This window comes from Procambarus clarkii, chromosome 35 (genome assembly GCF_040958095.1).
Source record: "Procambarus clarkii isolate CNS0578487 chromosome 35, FALCON_Pclarkii_2.0, whole genome shotgun sequence".
Lineage (NCBI taxonomy): Eukaryota > Metazoa > Arthropoda > Malacostraca > Decapoda > Cambaridae > Procambarus > Procambarus clarkii.
In genome coordinates, this window is record NC_091184.1 from 8754249 (window position 1) to 8771794 (window position 17546).

The window sequence follows — 17546 nt, forward strand, 5'->3', positions numbered from 1 at the left end:
TTTCAGAGGTTGATAGATGGAAAGCGACTGAATACAGGCAACTCCTTCTCTACACCGGTAAGATTGTACTGAAGGGGATCTTACCCAAAGAATTGTATGACCATTTCCTGACTCTGAGTGTAGCCATTTCTATTCTTGTTTCACCTAAATTGATTCAGTTAAATTACAGCCAATATGCACATGATCTTTTGCTGTACTTTGTGTTAAAGGCTCGTGAGCTGTATGGTAAGGATTTTTTAGTGTACAATGTACACTGCCTAACACACACATCCTCTGATGCCAAAGAGTTTGGTAGTTTGGACAGATGTTCAGCATTTCCATTTGAAAATTACCTGCAGCAGGTTAAGAATATGGTTCGATCAAGTAAAAACCCTCTTGTTCAAATTGCAAAGAGGCTGAATTTGATGCAGCATGCTCAAAGGATTTATACACCAAATACAGAACATAAAATATATATATATCAAGGCACCAAACAATGCCTATTTGCTGAATAATGAAACTTGCTGCCAAGTTTTGGACACTGTCAGTGACACCGATGAAAATGGAGACAGCATGTTCCTTTGCAGGGTATATTCGAGAAGTATACCTCTCTTTGAGAAACCTTGTAACTCCAAATTAATTGGAGCATTTAAGGTTCTCACTAGGAATTCATCCATGAAGGTGATTCCAGCAAGAAAACTAAACCGCACAGGTATGATGATCGAGACAGAAAGCGCAAATACTTTTCTGTCAATACTACATGACTTATGACAAGTACGCATTTAAATACTGTATCCATTCTTTAATAATAGTTTGAACTAATATTGTAAGTTAATGAGATTCACAATTTTGTTTTTTATTAAAGTTATTATCTTTTGACCAATATTTACCTGTTTAAAAATCCCATTAGCCTGTATTTCATGAAAATTATTAATATTTTGAGAGCACATTAAGAGATAAAACTGTATTAAGCCTTTTAGTCCATACATGGCAGCTACTGTTTATACCAACCGAAAATCATTTACAAATGTGGCTAATCTATGATTGACATAATCAAGTAAATCTATTACCAACTTTATGCTAATTTCTTTTTTTGGGGAGAACAACCCTTAATAAGATTTTTCAATTTTGTAGATGACATCTGAAAAGCGGTATGCAGTGGTAGGCTTCAATGATCATAGTGTGGGTATCATCTCCACAACCTGGATTGAAAAATCTGATGATGTAAGCATTACTTTGAAACTAAAAAATTGCATATATTGAGTTGGTTTAAAAATATTCCAAATTAGTGCTAAAATTAGCATGTAACAGTTTATTTTGACTTTTCAGGAAACCATATTGTGCTGGTGGCCACGGAGCAGGCATACAGTTAGTGCCCAAAAGCAAGAAAAGCCAGACACGACAAACTGGCGAGTGCATGTCGTATCAACAACTGGTAGGTATTAAATTTATAATTATTAAGATTTAAGATACAAGACACCTATTCATTCATTCACCATAACTTTAACACTGCAGACAAAAACAGCATTATAATTATATTTTAATCACAAGATGGGTTTCCTCATAGCTACTTAAGACTTTTGTGCCCCGGTTATAAGTTCCAAATCATGTACGTCGTATTAGTAAACATCTCTTTACGAAGCTGATTTAAGTTATTTCTTAGTGTTCACTACTCTACTAGGTAACGATAAATATATATCTCGCTGATATATTACTAATTATATTCAATTATTACAGATGATTTTGACGTTGCAAAACGAAGATGCTTAGCTGCGGAAGACACTTCAAATGTCGAAACTGAAGACGATATGGGCTATCCTCGACAACGAAAAAGGAAACCATGCTTCAAATATGAAGAAGAGAATTCCGAGAATAACAAACGTAAGCATTGATAACCTACTACAGTAATTTAAAAAAATTTGCAACTTGAAAAATGCCATTCAATACATTAAACAATTTAAATAATTTCAGGCAATCATCACTCATCTCAATCCAAGAAGAAGTGTTCGCCATCTTCATATGAGAATACACCTTCAAAAGAAATAAGTCCTCTGCAAATACCATATTATTCTGGTATATTAAGTGAATGTAAGGATTAGTAGTAAATAACATTAAAAGTTCTTAATTGATATTTAACCATGCTTCCTTTGTTTGATTATTTATGCTCTTGGTTTAAAAAAACTAAAAACTGCTCTAAACAATTAGTTCTTGCTGTTTTTTCTTTTTTTTTGTTTTTTTTTATTCCTTCTGGAAGTACTAGAAGCTTTGAGTAATTTTTATGCTTATCTGGAATTTCTGTATAGAAATATGTGTTTATTTCTAATTGTTTAAGTACACCTGAAGGCAGCACCACACCTGAAGGCAGATCCACACCTGAAGGCAGCACCACACCATCCACTTTTGCCCCAGGGCAAAATGTTCACAATTACTAAAGAAGAGAACCTCAACGCTTTCCTCTCCCAATGTGGTCTGTCTCAGCTCATTATCACTCCCAGTGAATTAACTTAATTAACCCCCTGACAACTAGTTGGGCTAGGTTTCCTAAGTCTCATTGTTTCATTTTCTGACTTGATTTTTAACTTACTCTTAACTAGTCATTTACTGAAATTATTTAATTGAGTGCATAAATAGTTCTTCAGGTCTTATTAATTATACAGTCATAACTGAACTATTTATAGTTAATAATCATTAGCTTAAATTTGCCTATGCTTATTATTCAACTTTTCTTTGATTTATTTATTTATTTATTTATTTATTTATTTATTTATGCATATACAAGAATGTACATAAGGAATGTGAGGATACAATTATGGTAATTACAGTCTTGTAAAGCCACTAGCACGCGCAGCGTTTCGGGCAGGTCCTTAATCTAAGAAAATTTTAAGGAGGTAAATACTTGCAAAATTTATAGACAAAAAAATGATAACAGATTACATGGAATGAAAAAAAAAAAAAAAAAAAAGATGAGAGAAAATTATAGGTACAGTATATTAAAGCACATAGGTAGCTATGATTGATTGCAATGACAGCTTAAAATGGTAGTTGACAACAAATTGGTAGGCACAATACAGCAGAAACAATATAAGATTGATTGCAATGACAGCTTGAATGGTAGTTGACAAAAATTGGTAGTCACAATACAGCATATGGCTAGCACATAAAAGAAGACAACAATGAACACAATGATAAGGTTGTTTGATATTACATAAAAATTAGGAGATTGGGTACCACTAGGTACAGAGCAAATTTAAAGCTCAGTGTAGGAAACTAAATAGATGAAGTTAGGTACTTTTTGGTTTTGCTTTTAAATAAGGCAAAAGTTTTACAGTTTTTCAATTCACTAGGGAGTGAGTTCCATAGACTAGGTCCCTTAATTTGCATAGAGTGTTTACACAGATTAAGTTTGACCCTGGGGATATCAAAGAGATATTTATTTTTGGTGTGGTGATAATGGGTCCTATTACATCTGTCCAGGGAGAGTTTCAGAGCATGGTTTGCATTTAAGAACAGGGTTTTGTAAATGTAGTTGACACAAGAGAATGTGTGGAGGGAGTTAATATTTAGCAAGTTTAGAGATTTAAACAAGGGAGCTGAGTGTTGTCTGAAAGCAGAGTTAGTTATTATTCTGATAGCAGATTTTTGCTGTGTGATGATGGGCTTAAGGTGGTTTGCAGTGGTAGACCCCCATGCACAGATACCATAATTAAGATAGGGGTAGATTAGTGCATAATATAGTGAGAGGAGAGCAGAGTTAGGAACATAATATCTGATTTTGGAGAGTATACCAACTGTCTTAGAAACTTTCTTAGTTATGTGTTGAATGTGGGTGCTGAAGTTGAGTCTCTTGTCTAGGAATAGGCCAAGAAACTTGCCATTTCATTTATTACCTAGGTTGCCTAGCCTCGCCATGCTCCCTTACTCCATTGTACCCCTGGCTTTGCCTGCATCTCAAATTGCAAATTGTTACTTACAGTATACCTGAGGGTACTTGTAAGCAATCTACCTCATTTTTCATTTTTGCTCAATTTGTTTTTGTATTGCTTAGTCTTGTTTATATTTTTGTTTTGTATTTCTATATCTTGTGTTTTGTATAGTCCATGTTTATATGTTTTTTCGTTAATCTCATTTATTACCTAGGTTGCCTAGCCTAGCCATACTCCCTTACTCCATTGTACCCCTGTAAGCCCCTTTTGTGTTTGCTTTGTACAGTATTGTGTACATTTTTTTCCCTATTTTATAGCTTATTTCTACCTTGTAATTTGCCTTTCTTCCCTTGTTTTTCCTGCAATCAGCTTTTTTTATGCAGACAAGTATAGACCCTGAACTTAACCTCTTATCCACTATCTATGACAATTATCACTTTAATGATCTAAATTGCAGATATTTTGCAGCACATGAAGTAAACAATGTATTAACTCATAATCACAATATCTCTGTAATCAATTTGAACGTTAGATCCCTAGGTAAACACTTCGATGATGTTAGTGCTATGATTGAAGCTATTGACAACAAATTCTCTTTTATTATACTTACTGAAACATGGTTGAAAGAGGATACTACTCAGCTCTTTAACATGCCTAACTACTCAGCAATTCACAACTGTCGTCAACTTCAGAGAGGTGGTGGCACTGCTCTTTACTACCACCAAGAACTAACATGCTTAAAAGAAATTAGAACCAGAGACTGCTATGGGGAGTATATCTTCGCCAGCTTCAGAGTCAAGGGTGCCGAGTCTGTCCTGACTGTGGGTGCAGTTTATAGAATTCCTAACACTGATGTGTCCGAATTCAACTCAAACCTTAGAAATCTAATACTTGATAACAGACTGAACAAAAACCACCTAATTATCGCAGGGGACTTTAATATTGACCTCTGCGAGCCTGAACACCCTACTGCTGTTAGCTTCCTCAACTGTATGAATTCCTGCTTCCTCATACCCTTAATCACTAGACCTACTAGAATCACTGATAGCACTGCCACGACGCTAGATCACATCTGGACAAACATAACCTCTCCGCTTACTTCAGGTATAATCACCGATAGCACTACAGACCATTACCCCACATTTCTCTTAACTAACATTAGCAAACCACCTCTTGAGTCAAGAGTGATACGTTTTAGACTACACAATGAAACTGCTATAGACATTTTTATAACTGCTGCTGATAATGTCAACTGGGAGTCCGAGTTAGGTAACATAGTGGACATCAACCTAGCAGTGCAATCTTTTCTTCAAAAAACTCTTAGCCTTTATAATACTCACTGTCCTATGCTTACAAAACAAGTCACAACCAAAAGGCTTAACAATCCCTGGCTTACAAAGGGAATACTTAAATCTATTAATAAAAAACATGACCTTGAGAAGAAGTATAGGTTAGGAATTGTCTCCAAAGAATTCTCAAAGAATTACTCATTATTGCTGTCTAGAATAATTAGACGAGCCAAAACTAAATACTACGAAGATAAATTTACCCAAATAAAGAGCAACATTAAACAAACTTGGAGAACAATTTCTCAAATATTGGGATCAAAGAAGTCTTTAAATAACAAACCGACTCTCCTGTCTAATAACGATGGTCAGCTTTCAGCCTCTGATTCTGCTATTAAGTTCAATAGGTTCTTCTCTTCCATTGGTTCATCCCTTGCAAATGATATTCCATCTTCCAGTACAGACATTAAGGACTATCTTACAGGTAACTATCCACAGTCTCTGTACCTAAAGCCTATTAATTCCACTGACGTCTGTGGTGTTTGTGTGTTACTGAGGAAGTCTTGGTTGTAGGGTTGATGTAAAGTCATGACTTGGTTACTGACTTTAATACTTAATATGATTACATGACTAGTAGCTACCAAGCTTGGCGGGCGTCCTGTACGCTCTTGTTTACCTTCCTTCTCTCTGGCGTCTCAGCCGCCGCACATAGAAAACGGATGGTACCATTTTCTGTGAACATGACATCCCTCCTTTTCTTTAAAAAGAATGAATACAGGATGTCTACCATGCGTGTAGCACAAAGCAAAGTTATTGACACAAAGTAAGTTATTAACATATCAAGAGATACTGCATACATTTAACATTAATTAAGCACACAAAGAATTTAAACAACTTAATCTTTTCCACAAAGGATTTCAATGTTAAAAATACATATGCAATGTTAAACAAACATGAAAGAAACTGTACTACAAAGTTACAAAATATTGAATGAGATATCTGCATTATTCAAACAATATTAAATTTAGTTTAGCATAAGTAAATACTTTTCATTACATAGGAACACAATTAATCATCAAATCGTGTAGGGCGTTTAACATGACGTTTAGGACGTGAGTCCCCAAATACAATAACATCCCTTGATGAATTGTTTGTCGGGTTATAACTATTTTTTTCTTTTTCTTTTGCACGACTTTGCACTTCATCATTTTCTACACTAGTTGGAATCACTTTGAAATAAGCCATATTACGTGTTATACTATGATCTCTATTACTAGCTGTTACCATAGTTCCTTTTACACTAATCACTTTATATGGTTTTGTATCATATGGCATATCTAACTTTCCGTCTTTTTTCTTTTTAACAAGAACAGTGTCACCAACCTTTATGAACTGTTCCTTTGCACGTTGATCATGAGCAATTTTCATTTTGCCCTTGGCTAGTGCATCCTTCTGAGCGAGACGTTTATCCGTTACCTCGGCTGGCATGACGGGTAGTGCGATTCTCATAGGACGTCCAAATAAAAGTTCACCAGGTGACTTGCCCAGTGTTCCATGCGGTGTTGCACGGTAGTTCCTGAGAAAAGCATACATAGCTTGTTTCCAGGATCGTCCTTCGGCATGAGCACAGCGTACCGCTTTCATGAGAGGTTGCATGAATCTCTCAACTTCTCCATTTGCTTGAGGATGTAGTGGCATCACACGGCGGTGTTTGAATCCAATATGCTCAGCAAAGTTGACGAAGTCTTGTCCGTTGAATGGCGGTCCATTGTCTGTCTTGACAATTTCGGGAATGCCAAAGTTTGAAAAGATCTTGTCGAGTTTCGGGATGACGGCCTTTGCAGATGTGGAATTGATGATTTCTACTTCTGGATAACGTGAGTGATCATCAATGACTACCATCAAGTACTCTCCAGTTGGTAGTGGTCCGCAGAAGTCCATTGATACTTCCATCCATGGTGCAGCAGGTAGTGGTGAAGGTTGTAGAGGTGTTGGTCTTGAAGTATCCACTGCAGCTTGGCAAGGGACACAGGCATCATGCATATCCTTTGCTTGACGATCAATGCCAGGAAACCACACCTTTTCTCGTAGCAGCTGTTTGGTCCTAACAAGACCTTGGTGTCCTTGATGTGCAAGCTTCAGAGCACGTTGCTGGAGAACAGCTGGAATCACGATACGAGTACCTCGCAGCACAGTGTCGCGTTGTTGTGTAACACTTAATTCTGTCTGGATGCGTTCAAGTGCTTTGAATGCATCTTGGTCAACTCCTGAGGGTGGGATGCGTGGAAACTTTTTCTTAGTCAATGCATCCACTGTTGCTTGCAGAGTTGGGTCCTCTAGGGTTGCAGTACGGATTTCATCAAGAGTAAGAGCCTTAGGGACTGCATCACAGGTTACAGAGTGTACATATTCCTCGGCAACTTGCTGATGCTTGGTGATGGTGAAACTGTTTGCAGGATGTCGACTGATGTAATCAGCGGGATTGCCTGCACCCGGCTTGTATTTCACCGTAAAGTTGTATGGTTGCAGACGAAGAGCCCATCTCTCAATGCGAGCTGGTGGTTTGGACTTTGGATTATTGAAGATGGTCTCCAACGGTTTGTGGTCAGTGACTATCGTGGTGAAGGGTGCACCAAGCAGATACACATTGAAGTGTTCACAGCCCCATACAAGAGCAAGAGCTTCCTTCTCTGTCTGACTGTATCGTTGCTCAACATCTGTGAGAGAACGGCTGGCGTAGGCAATTACTACTCTGGAATCTGGTTGACCAGGTTTGTGTTGGGCTAAAACAGCACCTAAACCAACAGGACTAGCATCCACTGTTAACTCAGTGTCCATTGATGGATCAAAATACGCAGCAGTCGCATTCTCTACTAGTGCATCTTTCACAGCATCAAATGCATTTTGCTCGATATCGCTCCAGTACCATGATGCATTTTTCTTCAGGAGCTCACGTAGAGGCTTCGTAATGATAGCAAAATCTGGAATGAAGCGAGAACAGTAGTTTGCCATTCCCAGAAAACTATGTACTTCAGTGGACGTTGAAGGAGGTGCAGCATTCTTGATATCTGCAACTTTCTTAGGATCTGGAGACAGACCTTTGTCACTAAGTACATGTCCAAAGAATTCAATTTTATGTTGATTGAACTCACACTTTGCTCGGCTTAGCGTCAAATTCTTTTCTCGTAAGCGTTGCAATGTTGCACGAAGAGCTTTGTCGTGTTCAGCTTGGGTACGGCCATAAACAATGATGTCATCAGACATGTTGTCAGCATTAGGTATATCTTGCAATACCTGGCTGATGATGTGCTGGAATACCTCGGCAGCACTGTTAATACCAAAACTCAGGCGCTTGTACCTATACAGACCTCGATGTGTCGTAAACGTTTTGATGAAGCGACTCTCATCATCAAGTTCAAGCTGATGATAGCCCTTGTTTAAATCTAACTTGCTGAATACAGTTGCACCATTCAAGCGGTAAATCATATCATCTACAGTGGGTGTAGGATGGCGTTCACGCATTATTGCCTTGTTGGGAACACGCATGTCCACACAAATGCGTATCTCATCTGGATTCTTCGGCTTTGGTGGAGTGACAATTGGGCTTACCCGTGGTGTTGGGCCTGTTACTGGTTCAATGATATCTAGTTCTATCAGCCTATCCAGTTCGGCATCGACTTTCTTGCGAGTATGGAATGGTTGTCGGCGATGTGGTTGGGCAACTGGAATTACATCTGGGTTGATATGCAGATGTACTTTGCTATCAGTATAACAACCTATGGATTTAAATCGATCAGAAAATTCAGCAACAATACCATCAACATTGTTTGCAGATTCCACTGCTACAGCATTAGAAAGCTGAAGTAGCCCCAATTTGGTTGAAGTCTTGTAACTGAGTAAAGACTCCTTTGCATTCCTAACAACATGGAATGTAGTAATGAGCATTGCATTCTTTGACTTAATCTCTGCAGTTAAAGTTCCAATCACTGGCAAGGCTAACTTTGAAGCATAGGCAGTGGCTTTGCCATTATAGTTCTCAAGCTTTGGGAACTGTTTTTTAAATTTTTCATAGTGGCACTCAGCAATGGTGTCAATGTTTGATCCAGTGTCAATGAGAACCTTGAGACAAATACCAGCAATGTATACACATGTCTCTGGGTTGTTTGGAAGATCATTCCATTCTGTGATTGCTTGTACTCCATAAGTATAATCACATTCACTGTCATCTGAGACTGGTTGTAATGAAATGTTGTCTTGTACATTATTAACATTCTGGATATGAGGTGCAATATTGTGTTTACCACCTCGACCCCTATGACCTGATCCTCGTACAGTGCTTTTATTCACTGACTGTGGTTTCTTTAGTGCAGAACGACACATAGCACCAAAATGACCTAGTTTTCCACACTCATAGCACTTCTTACCTTGAGCAGGACAAACATTATCTTGGTGTGGGTAGTCTCCTCCACAATTGTAACATTTATTGTTGACACCCTCTGATGTGGGTCGTCGTGACTGTTTGAGTCTTGTTCCTTGACTCCAGTTGTGATGTGGTTCTCGGCTCAATTTACTGTTAGGTTTGCCATGATATCTTCTTTGATCACGGTGTCCTCCCTGAACCTTACGTACCTCATCACTGTTAGTAACAGTGGCAGAACCGTTATTGGCACTGCACTCCATGACACGAGCATCACGTGCAGCATCTTCCATTCGACGAGCAATATCCAGTATCTTGGTAAGAGAACTGTCATCATCAACAAGTTCTAGAGCTCTTCGACGAAGACGTGTAGATGTGCATGATTCAATTATTTGCTGTTTGATTTCTTTGTCAACATCAGCAAACTCACAATGGGCTGCTAAACCCTGCAGACGTGTGTGGTATTGATCCACAGTTTCATTAGAGAGTTGTTTTGCTCTCCTGAAATGCATAATTTCCATAGCAGTATTTTGCCTTGGTTTGAAATGCTCTGTTAGTTTGGCTTTGGCAGTGTCATAATCTTTGGCACCACCAGTGTCTTTCAGTGTGTCAAAGATGTCACAAACTCTATCACCTGCATAATGAAGTAGAAAGGCACGCTTTCTTTCAGCACTTTTGATGTCAGAAACTATCAACAAATTTTCAAACCTTTTAAGCCATTTGACCCACCTCTGTGACAGGTTTGTCTGGTCACAGTCAGGATCAAATGCAGGAAACTGAGGTATATTTGCCATTTTTACTGAATAAATGTAACTTATCACTTAAATGTTCCTCAGAATATTAAACACTTACTGCACTGTATATGTTAGTCAAGAATTCACTGTAATTACTTTAATTTTGCAAAGCACACAAGCATTTTAATGCAAAAGTTCACAACAGTGCACAATATAGCAGCAACTGACTTCTTACCTAGCCCTTGTGTACATGTGTTGTTCCTACTCACAGCAGCAGCACAGCAGTTGGCACGGCAGTTGGTACAGCAGTTGGTACGGCAGCAGTTGGTACAGCAGTTGGTGCAGCAGTTGGTACAGCAGTCAATTCAGTGTGATGAATTTTGTAGCACGAAGCGTCGTTTCGTAACCAAAACATCAGGTTTTGTACACATCAAAGCGTCGTTTCGTACACAACGTCGGCAGATTCCTCAGTACACAGTTTCTTCAGCACAGCTTTGGTAGCACACAGCTTGGGTAGCACACAGCATTGGTTAGCACACAGCATCGTTTAGCACACAGCATTGGAGCATCGGTTAGCATACAGCATCGGGTATGGCGCTCACAGCTTCTCTTCCTCCTCCAGGCAGCATGCTTCTCCCTTGTGTTTGAAACTGAACAAATACCTGCGTTCACAGTTCATCCTCGTCGCCAATGTGGTGTTTGTGTGTTACTGAGGAAGTCTTGGTTGTAGGGTTGATGTAAAGTCATGACTTGGTTACTGACTTTAATACTTAATATGATTACATGACTAGTAGCTACCAACCTTGGCGGGCGTCCTGTACGCTCTTGTTTACCTTCCTTCTCTCTGGCGTCTCAGCCGCCGCACATAGAAAACGGATGGTACCATTTTCTGTGAACATGACAACGTCAATGAGATAATCCTTTCCCTTAAAACCAAGTCTGGTGCCCTTGAGGAGATACCAACTTTAATTTACAAAAAAGCCTCCAGATCTTTAGCCCCTGCTATTGCTTTGCTCTTCAACAAGTCACTTGAACTCCAAACCTTCCCAGATACTCTAAAAAAAAGCGAGAGTAACGCCTGTCCACAAATGTGGTAATCTCACAGATGTTAACGACTACAGACCTATATCTATCCTGCCAAACTTGTCAAAAATTTTTGAAAAACTAATCTATAAGCAGCTTTACTCATATCTAGCCAAACTCAATATACTTAGCCCTTGCCAATATGGCTTCAGACCCAAAAAAAGCACTAACGATGCACTTATTAGTATGCTTAACTCGATTCATACAGCTCTTGATAAAAATGAGTTCCCTGTTGGGTTGTTTGTGGACCTGCGTAAAGCTTTTGATACTGTCAACCACCAAAACCTTCTTCTTAAATAACATCATTATGGAGTCAGAGGACACTCCCTACAATACCTCAAATCCTACCTTACTGACAGGCTCCAATATGTTTCTGTGAATAATACAATTTCTCCCACCCTACCCATCAACATTGGTGTTCCCCAGGGCAGCATACTTGGCCCTCTCCTCTTTCTCATCTACATTAATGACCTTCCAAATGCCTCCCAACACCTCAAACCAATTCTATTTGCTGACCACACAACCTTCATTTACTCCAGTCCTGATCCCCTTGCTCTAAATGCCACAGTAAATACTGAGCTAAATAAAGTCCATCTGTGGCTAACTGCCAACAAACTCACCCTTAACATTGACAAAACCTTCTATATTCTGTTTGGCAATAAATCCTCTAATCAAATAAATCTGAAAATAAACAATACCCAAATTTGTAACAAATTAGATGGCAAATTCCTTGGCATTCTCATTGACCACAAGCTGAATTTCCAGGGACACATTCTAAACATATCAAAAAAAGTTTCAAAAACTGTGGGCATTCTTTCTAAGATCAGATATTATGTACCACGCCCTGCCCTGGTGACTCTCTATTACTCCCTTATCTATCCATATCTCAACTATGGTATTTGTGCTTGGGGCTCTACTACCCAAAATCACTTACGTCCTCTAATTACTCAACACAAAGCTGCTATTAGGACAATATCCAATTCTGGCTCCAGACATCACTCGGTACCCCTACTCAAATCTCTGAATATGTTAGACATTAAGTCACTGCACATTCTTTCATGTGTATTATACATATATAAAACGCTAAACTATAATGCCAATCCTGATCTCAAAAGCTTCATAGAAGGTTGTAACAGAACCCATGAGCACCACACCAGAAATAAATACAGTTTTGATATTCCCAGAGTACGACTTAATCAAACTAGAAATGCTCTACAAATCAAGGGGCCCAGAATGAGGAATGACCTTCCCAACCATGTTAAAGACTGTACCTCTCTCAACCAGTTTAAGTTAAAAGCGAAGCTATACCTAATAAATTCCCTGTAACCTACCTTACCCTTCTATTGTCAACCAATGTCTGTTTTTTCTTTAAAGAGCGCTGTTTGTCGACATAATTGTATTTGTGCTGCTTTTTCATCTATGTTTTCATTTCTTGTTTTCATTCTACTCATTATGCTCAATTAGTATTAAGCTTGTCATTTAAGTTTATCATGCCCGAAACGCTTTGCGTAATAGTGGCTTTAGGCATTGTATGTACTAGCTCTACCTATAAGTCAACCAATCCTTGTAAAAAAAATTTGTATGTATGTACCTTACCTAAATAAAATTGTATTGTATTGTTGTATTGTATTGTATTTGCCAGCAACATTTGGCTGCTTTAATTAATAAAAACAAAATCGCCTTTAATGGCTTCACTCATCCTGGCTGCTTTAATTAATAATTAATTAATTCTCTCCACAAACAGGACCAAAACTTGCTCCAAGTGGAATCACAGTTTCGGGCGATCGAGTGGCAACACGGAAAAGTGTATACTCTTTTCACTGTGCTGACCTTAATTTTCGATGTACACATTTCACTTTTGTACCAATGTGTTCGCAATAGAATGTTCTAGAAGAACATATGTATAAAATGTCACCAAACTGTGATTTAAACCATTACCAATAAAGAAACTAAGTGGATCACTTGGCGTGAGCTGCAAACAGCGACGAGATGTTTCCATTCTTTTCAGGGTTGTCAACTCCACATTTGTCCTACAGCGTTAAATTTGGTATCTTTGAGATCGCAATAAAATTTCCTACACGGACGTATGCATATAAATGTAGAATCATGATCGCGGCCCACCCGCAAAAGTGTGGGAAGTGGGCGAAATGTTACCCATTACCACACCTTGGCGATCTACAATAGTCTTACCACGAAGATACAAGACAATACCGTTCTCCCAAATAGGCGATGTGGCTGTTAGAAAAAACGTAAATTTTATGGTAAACATGTTCATACTGTTCCCAAGTCGATCAGCTAAGAATTGAATTTTATAGAAATATTTGTTCGTCGGACAAAAAAATATGTCTACTCGGGAAGCTTCAAGTGAGCCCCGGCGGACACGATCTTGTGTCCGCGGGGGGAGTAAAGTGTTTAATTATAAAAACAAAATCGCCCTTCATTGCTTCACCCAGCCTGACCAAAAAAAAAAAAAAGATATTTTAACAATTTATTTATTTATTTATTTAAGTAAAATGATTTTCTATGTTTAGTGTGAGTTTGTTGGTTGACATCCACAAGTGGATTTTTTTAAGCATGTCAGAGACATTAGGCAGATCATTGATGTATATACGAAATAGGAGAGGTCCTAGGATGCTGCCCTGCGGCACCCCTACGGTACAGTGGGAGAGGATGTATCATTGATGGCTACATATTGGTGTCTGTCACTATAATAGGATTGAAAACATTTTGGGGGTACAAAATCGGATACAGTTCAGGGTAAGGCCACGGATTCTATAACCCAGCAAACACAGAACGTTTGTGGACGTTTTTAAATGGTTCCACAAAGGTAATACTGTAACTTTTGACAAAAATACGTATATCTGATGTTCTTAAAACCAAAGGATATAACTAAAAACATATATTCTTGAGACACAGTTTTTTAAGATTTATGTAAAAATTTAAAAATAATAGTGAATGCTATGGTATTATAATGTTTTCATGCTTTATATTTAAGAATAAATAATTTTCAGTCAACATTTAGTTTTTTTTGTTTACTTTCTGTAAAGCTATCCAATTTACGTTCTTATAACATAAATATAACATTTATATGACGTCAGTATAACGTTATTTACACGACATCATTACGTTATTATGATGTTATATTAACGTATAATTCCTGTGTGAAAACCAGAATATATATTGAACTTTATGTTTTAAACCTTGTAAAGTTATCATAAAACTTGGAATAAGACGGTAAGCATGCTTTACTTATGAAAATATACAAACAAATCAACAAAAACATTTTAACATAAAAAACATAAACATAACATAAATTAATTGCATGCATGGGAGTTAACTGGAACTCTGTAATATTGCATACATGAACCTTAAGGTACAAACCCAGTGTATTTACTCATGCAGTTCTTTCCTAAATCTAAATTTTTCCAATTTTTACACTTTGTTTCGAGTTCTGTCTTGTGTTGCTACTTTTAATACCCCATTAATGTCCCCTTTGTTATGTCCATTCATCCCATTGTGCACCTCTACCATATGTCACTCCTAATTCTTTGCTTTTCTAGAGAATGTAATATAAGCTTTGACAATCTTTCTTCATATGACAGGTTAACAGGTAGAACAAAGATTACCATTTATATATGGATAACTATTATAAGTCGGTTTGAATGAGTGAATTGCTGCTTGAAGATAGGTATATACACCTGTGGTACTATCAGATTGCATCGTGGTGAGCCTAAAACCCTTCAGATCCAAGCAAAGGGTAAAATGCCAGCAGATACAATTGCGAACACATTGATACCAAAATGAAAGACATATGACGAGAATTGAGGTAACCAAAGTGAAAAGAGTGTTCACATTACATTGCACTAGAGTGCTCCCGGGTTACTTTCTCTCACTTTCTCTGTTTTGTGCGGATGGTACACCTTGCTTTTGGAGTTTATATGCATTTAAACCTGTAGATAATTCTATTGCTAACACATTGATACCAAAATGAAAGACCTAGGATGACAATTGGGGTGACCAAAATGAAAAGAGTGTATACATTTTATCGCTCTTGTGCGCTCCCTGGTAACACACTCTCGCTTACTCTGTTTGTTGCGGATGGTAAGCCGGGCTTTTGGAGTTTATATGCCTTTAGTCCTGTAGAGAATTCTATTGCGAACACATTGATGCCAAATTGAAAAAACTAGGATGAGAATTGAGGTAACAAAGTTGAAAAGGGTATACACTTTTCAGTATTATCACGCTCTCTAATGTAATGAGAGTTGCCTGAGGGTGGCTCAGCTTTCTTTTTCTGGTACCCTTGGCCTACATTCATCTTGTCGGCGGGTGGAGCGCGCTGCTGTCTTTGACATTATATGCACATAGTTCTGTTGGGAATTCTATTGCGAACGCATTGATACCAAAATGAAAGACATAGGACGAGAATTAAGGTGACAAAGTTGAAAAGAGTATACACTTTTCAGTATTTCCGCGCACTACCAGGGAATGTCCAAACAAAAATGGAGAGAGTGGAGGGGTAACTTGCCCAAAACGCGAAAGTGTTTGGGGAGATTAACTTTCGTTCAATACTATTATGCAAAAGGAGCCACACATCTATGGTTCATCCAATAAAATCAGCAGACTTCTAGATGTTACTACTGCTCGGCTTAGACTCGGTTACAAGTATTTCTGGGAATTCCCATTATCTGCCGATGTAGACCTGACCAAATGTTAACTGTCAACAAAATTATTCGCACACCCTCCGTCACTATGTGATAGTGAATTCAGAGACAATTCTATAACCAATGTACCAACGATGTGTCAATATTTCATTCAAAATGATCTGGTACCAGAAATTTTAGCCAAATATCCCCAGTTTGCTAACTGTAAGTAGTAACTAAGTGATTGTAACCTATCCACCGCTGCCCACTGGATGGGGAGCGGTGTGCAGGACAAACATATCAATTGTGACACTAGCTCTCCACATATGTCAGTTGCTTAATTTAGAAACTGTACTTGTGATCGATCTCGAACCTATTGTTGATGTGACGACTTATACTGAATTTTGTAACTAGCTCATCAAGATTGTAACTTGCTTAGCTAAATGAATTGTTGGGTTCAGTCCCTGAGCCCATTATGTGCCTCTGCAACCCTTTCCACTACCGCCCACAAGATGGGTATGGGGTGCATAATAAATGAACTAAACTAACTTTAAGGCATCCTGAAAGAAAGCTTGGAGGGCTTGAAAAATTGCAGAACGAAGCCTTGAGGATAATCCTTGGGTGCCTTCGTACCACAAAGATACTTAATATGAGAAAGGAACTTAATATTCCGAGCGTTGTTTATCGTGTTACTGAAAATAACTGTCAAATTGGTATAAAAATGCTTAGGCTAGCTCATCCTAACCCTTGCACAGAAGCCCTCCAGAATTTCTTTATTGAATGTAAACATTGTTTCAAATAGATAAATAAAATTGGAACTGAACTCAGAAAGTATCAGATTTATAATTTGTACCAAGAGAGACAACAATAGCACTTTCCTGCACTGTAGGAAATTACACCCTTTTCAATTTTAATCCCTCCCTTTCCATCAAAGGAGCAAATTAGAGATCAGTCCCAGCTTTGTCTTGAGGCAAAGCTCAACGTCTTAAGCCATATTGATGCTCTGTCCACAGAGCATTCTCTCTCTCAAATCATATACACTGAAGGTTTCCTACAGCGCCCAACGGGTGCAGCTGGAAGTGCAGTTGTCCTGGCAATAGGATATGACTTATATTTTGAGTGGGGAGTCCGTATAAACAACTGGGCCTCTATCCTTCAGACTGAACTATTTGCCTTGCTCCTTGCACTGAAATGTGTACAAGTATCCAAACTTGATACATTAGTTGTAAGTGACTCTTTATCATCCTTAATTGCTCTCAACTCTTTAAGACATAACTGTAACATGCTTGTGTCTGAAGCTAGACACAAATACAATAACAACTTGAGGAACCTTATCATAAACAATAATCTCAACAAAAATCACATAGTTCTCAGAGGTGATTTCAATATTGACCTAGGGCTACAAAATAACCCTCAAGTAGACTGTTTCCTCAACAGCATGAATTCCTGTATGCTCATCCCCGCAATCACCAGGCCCACCCGAG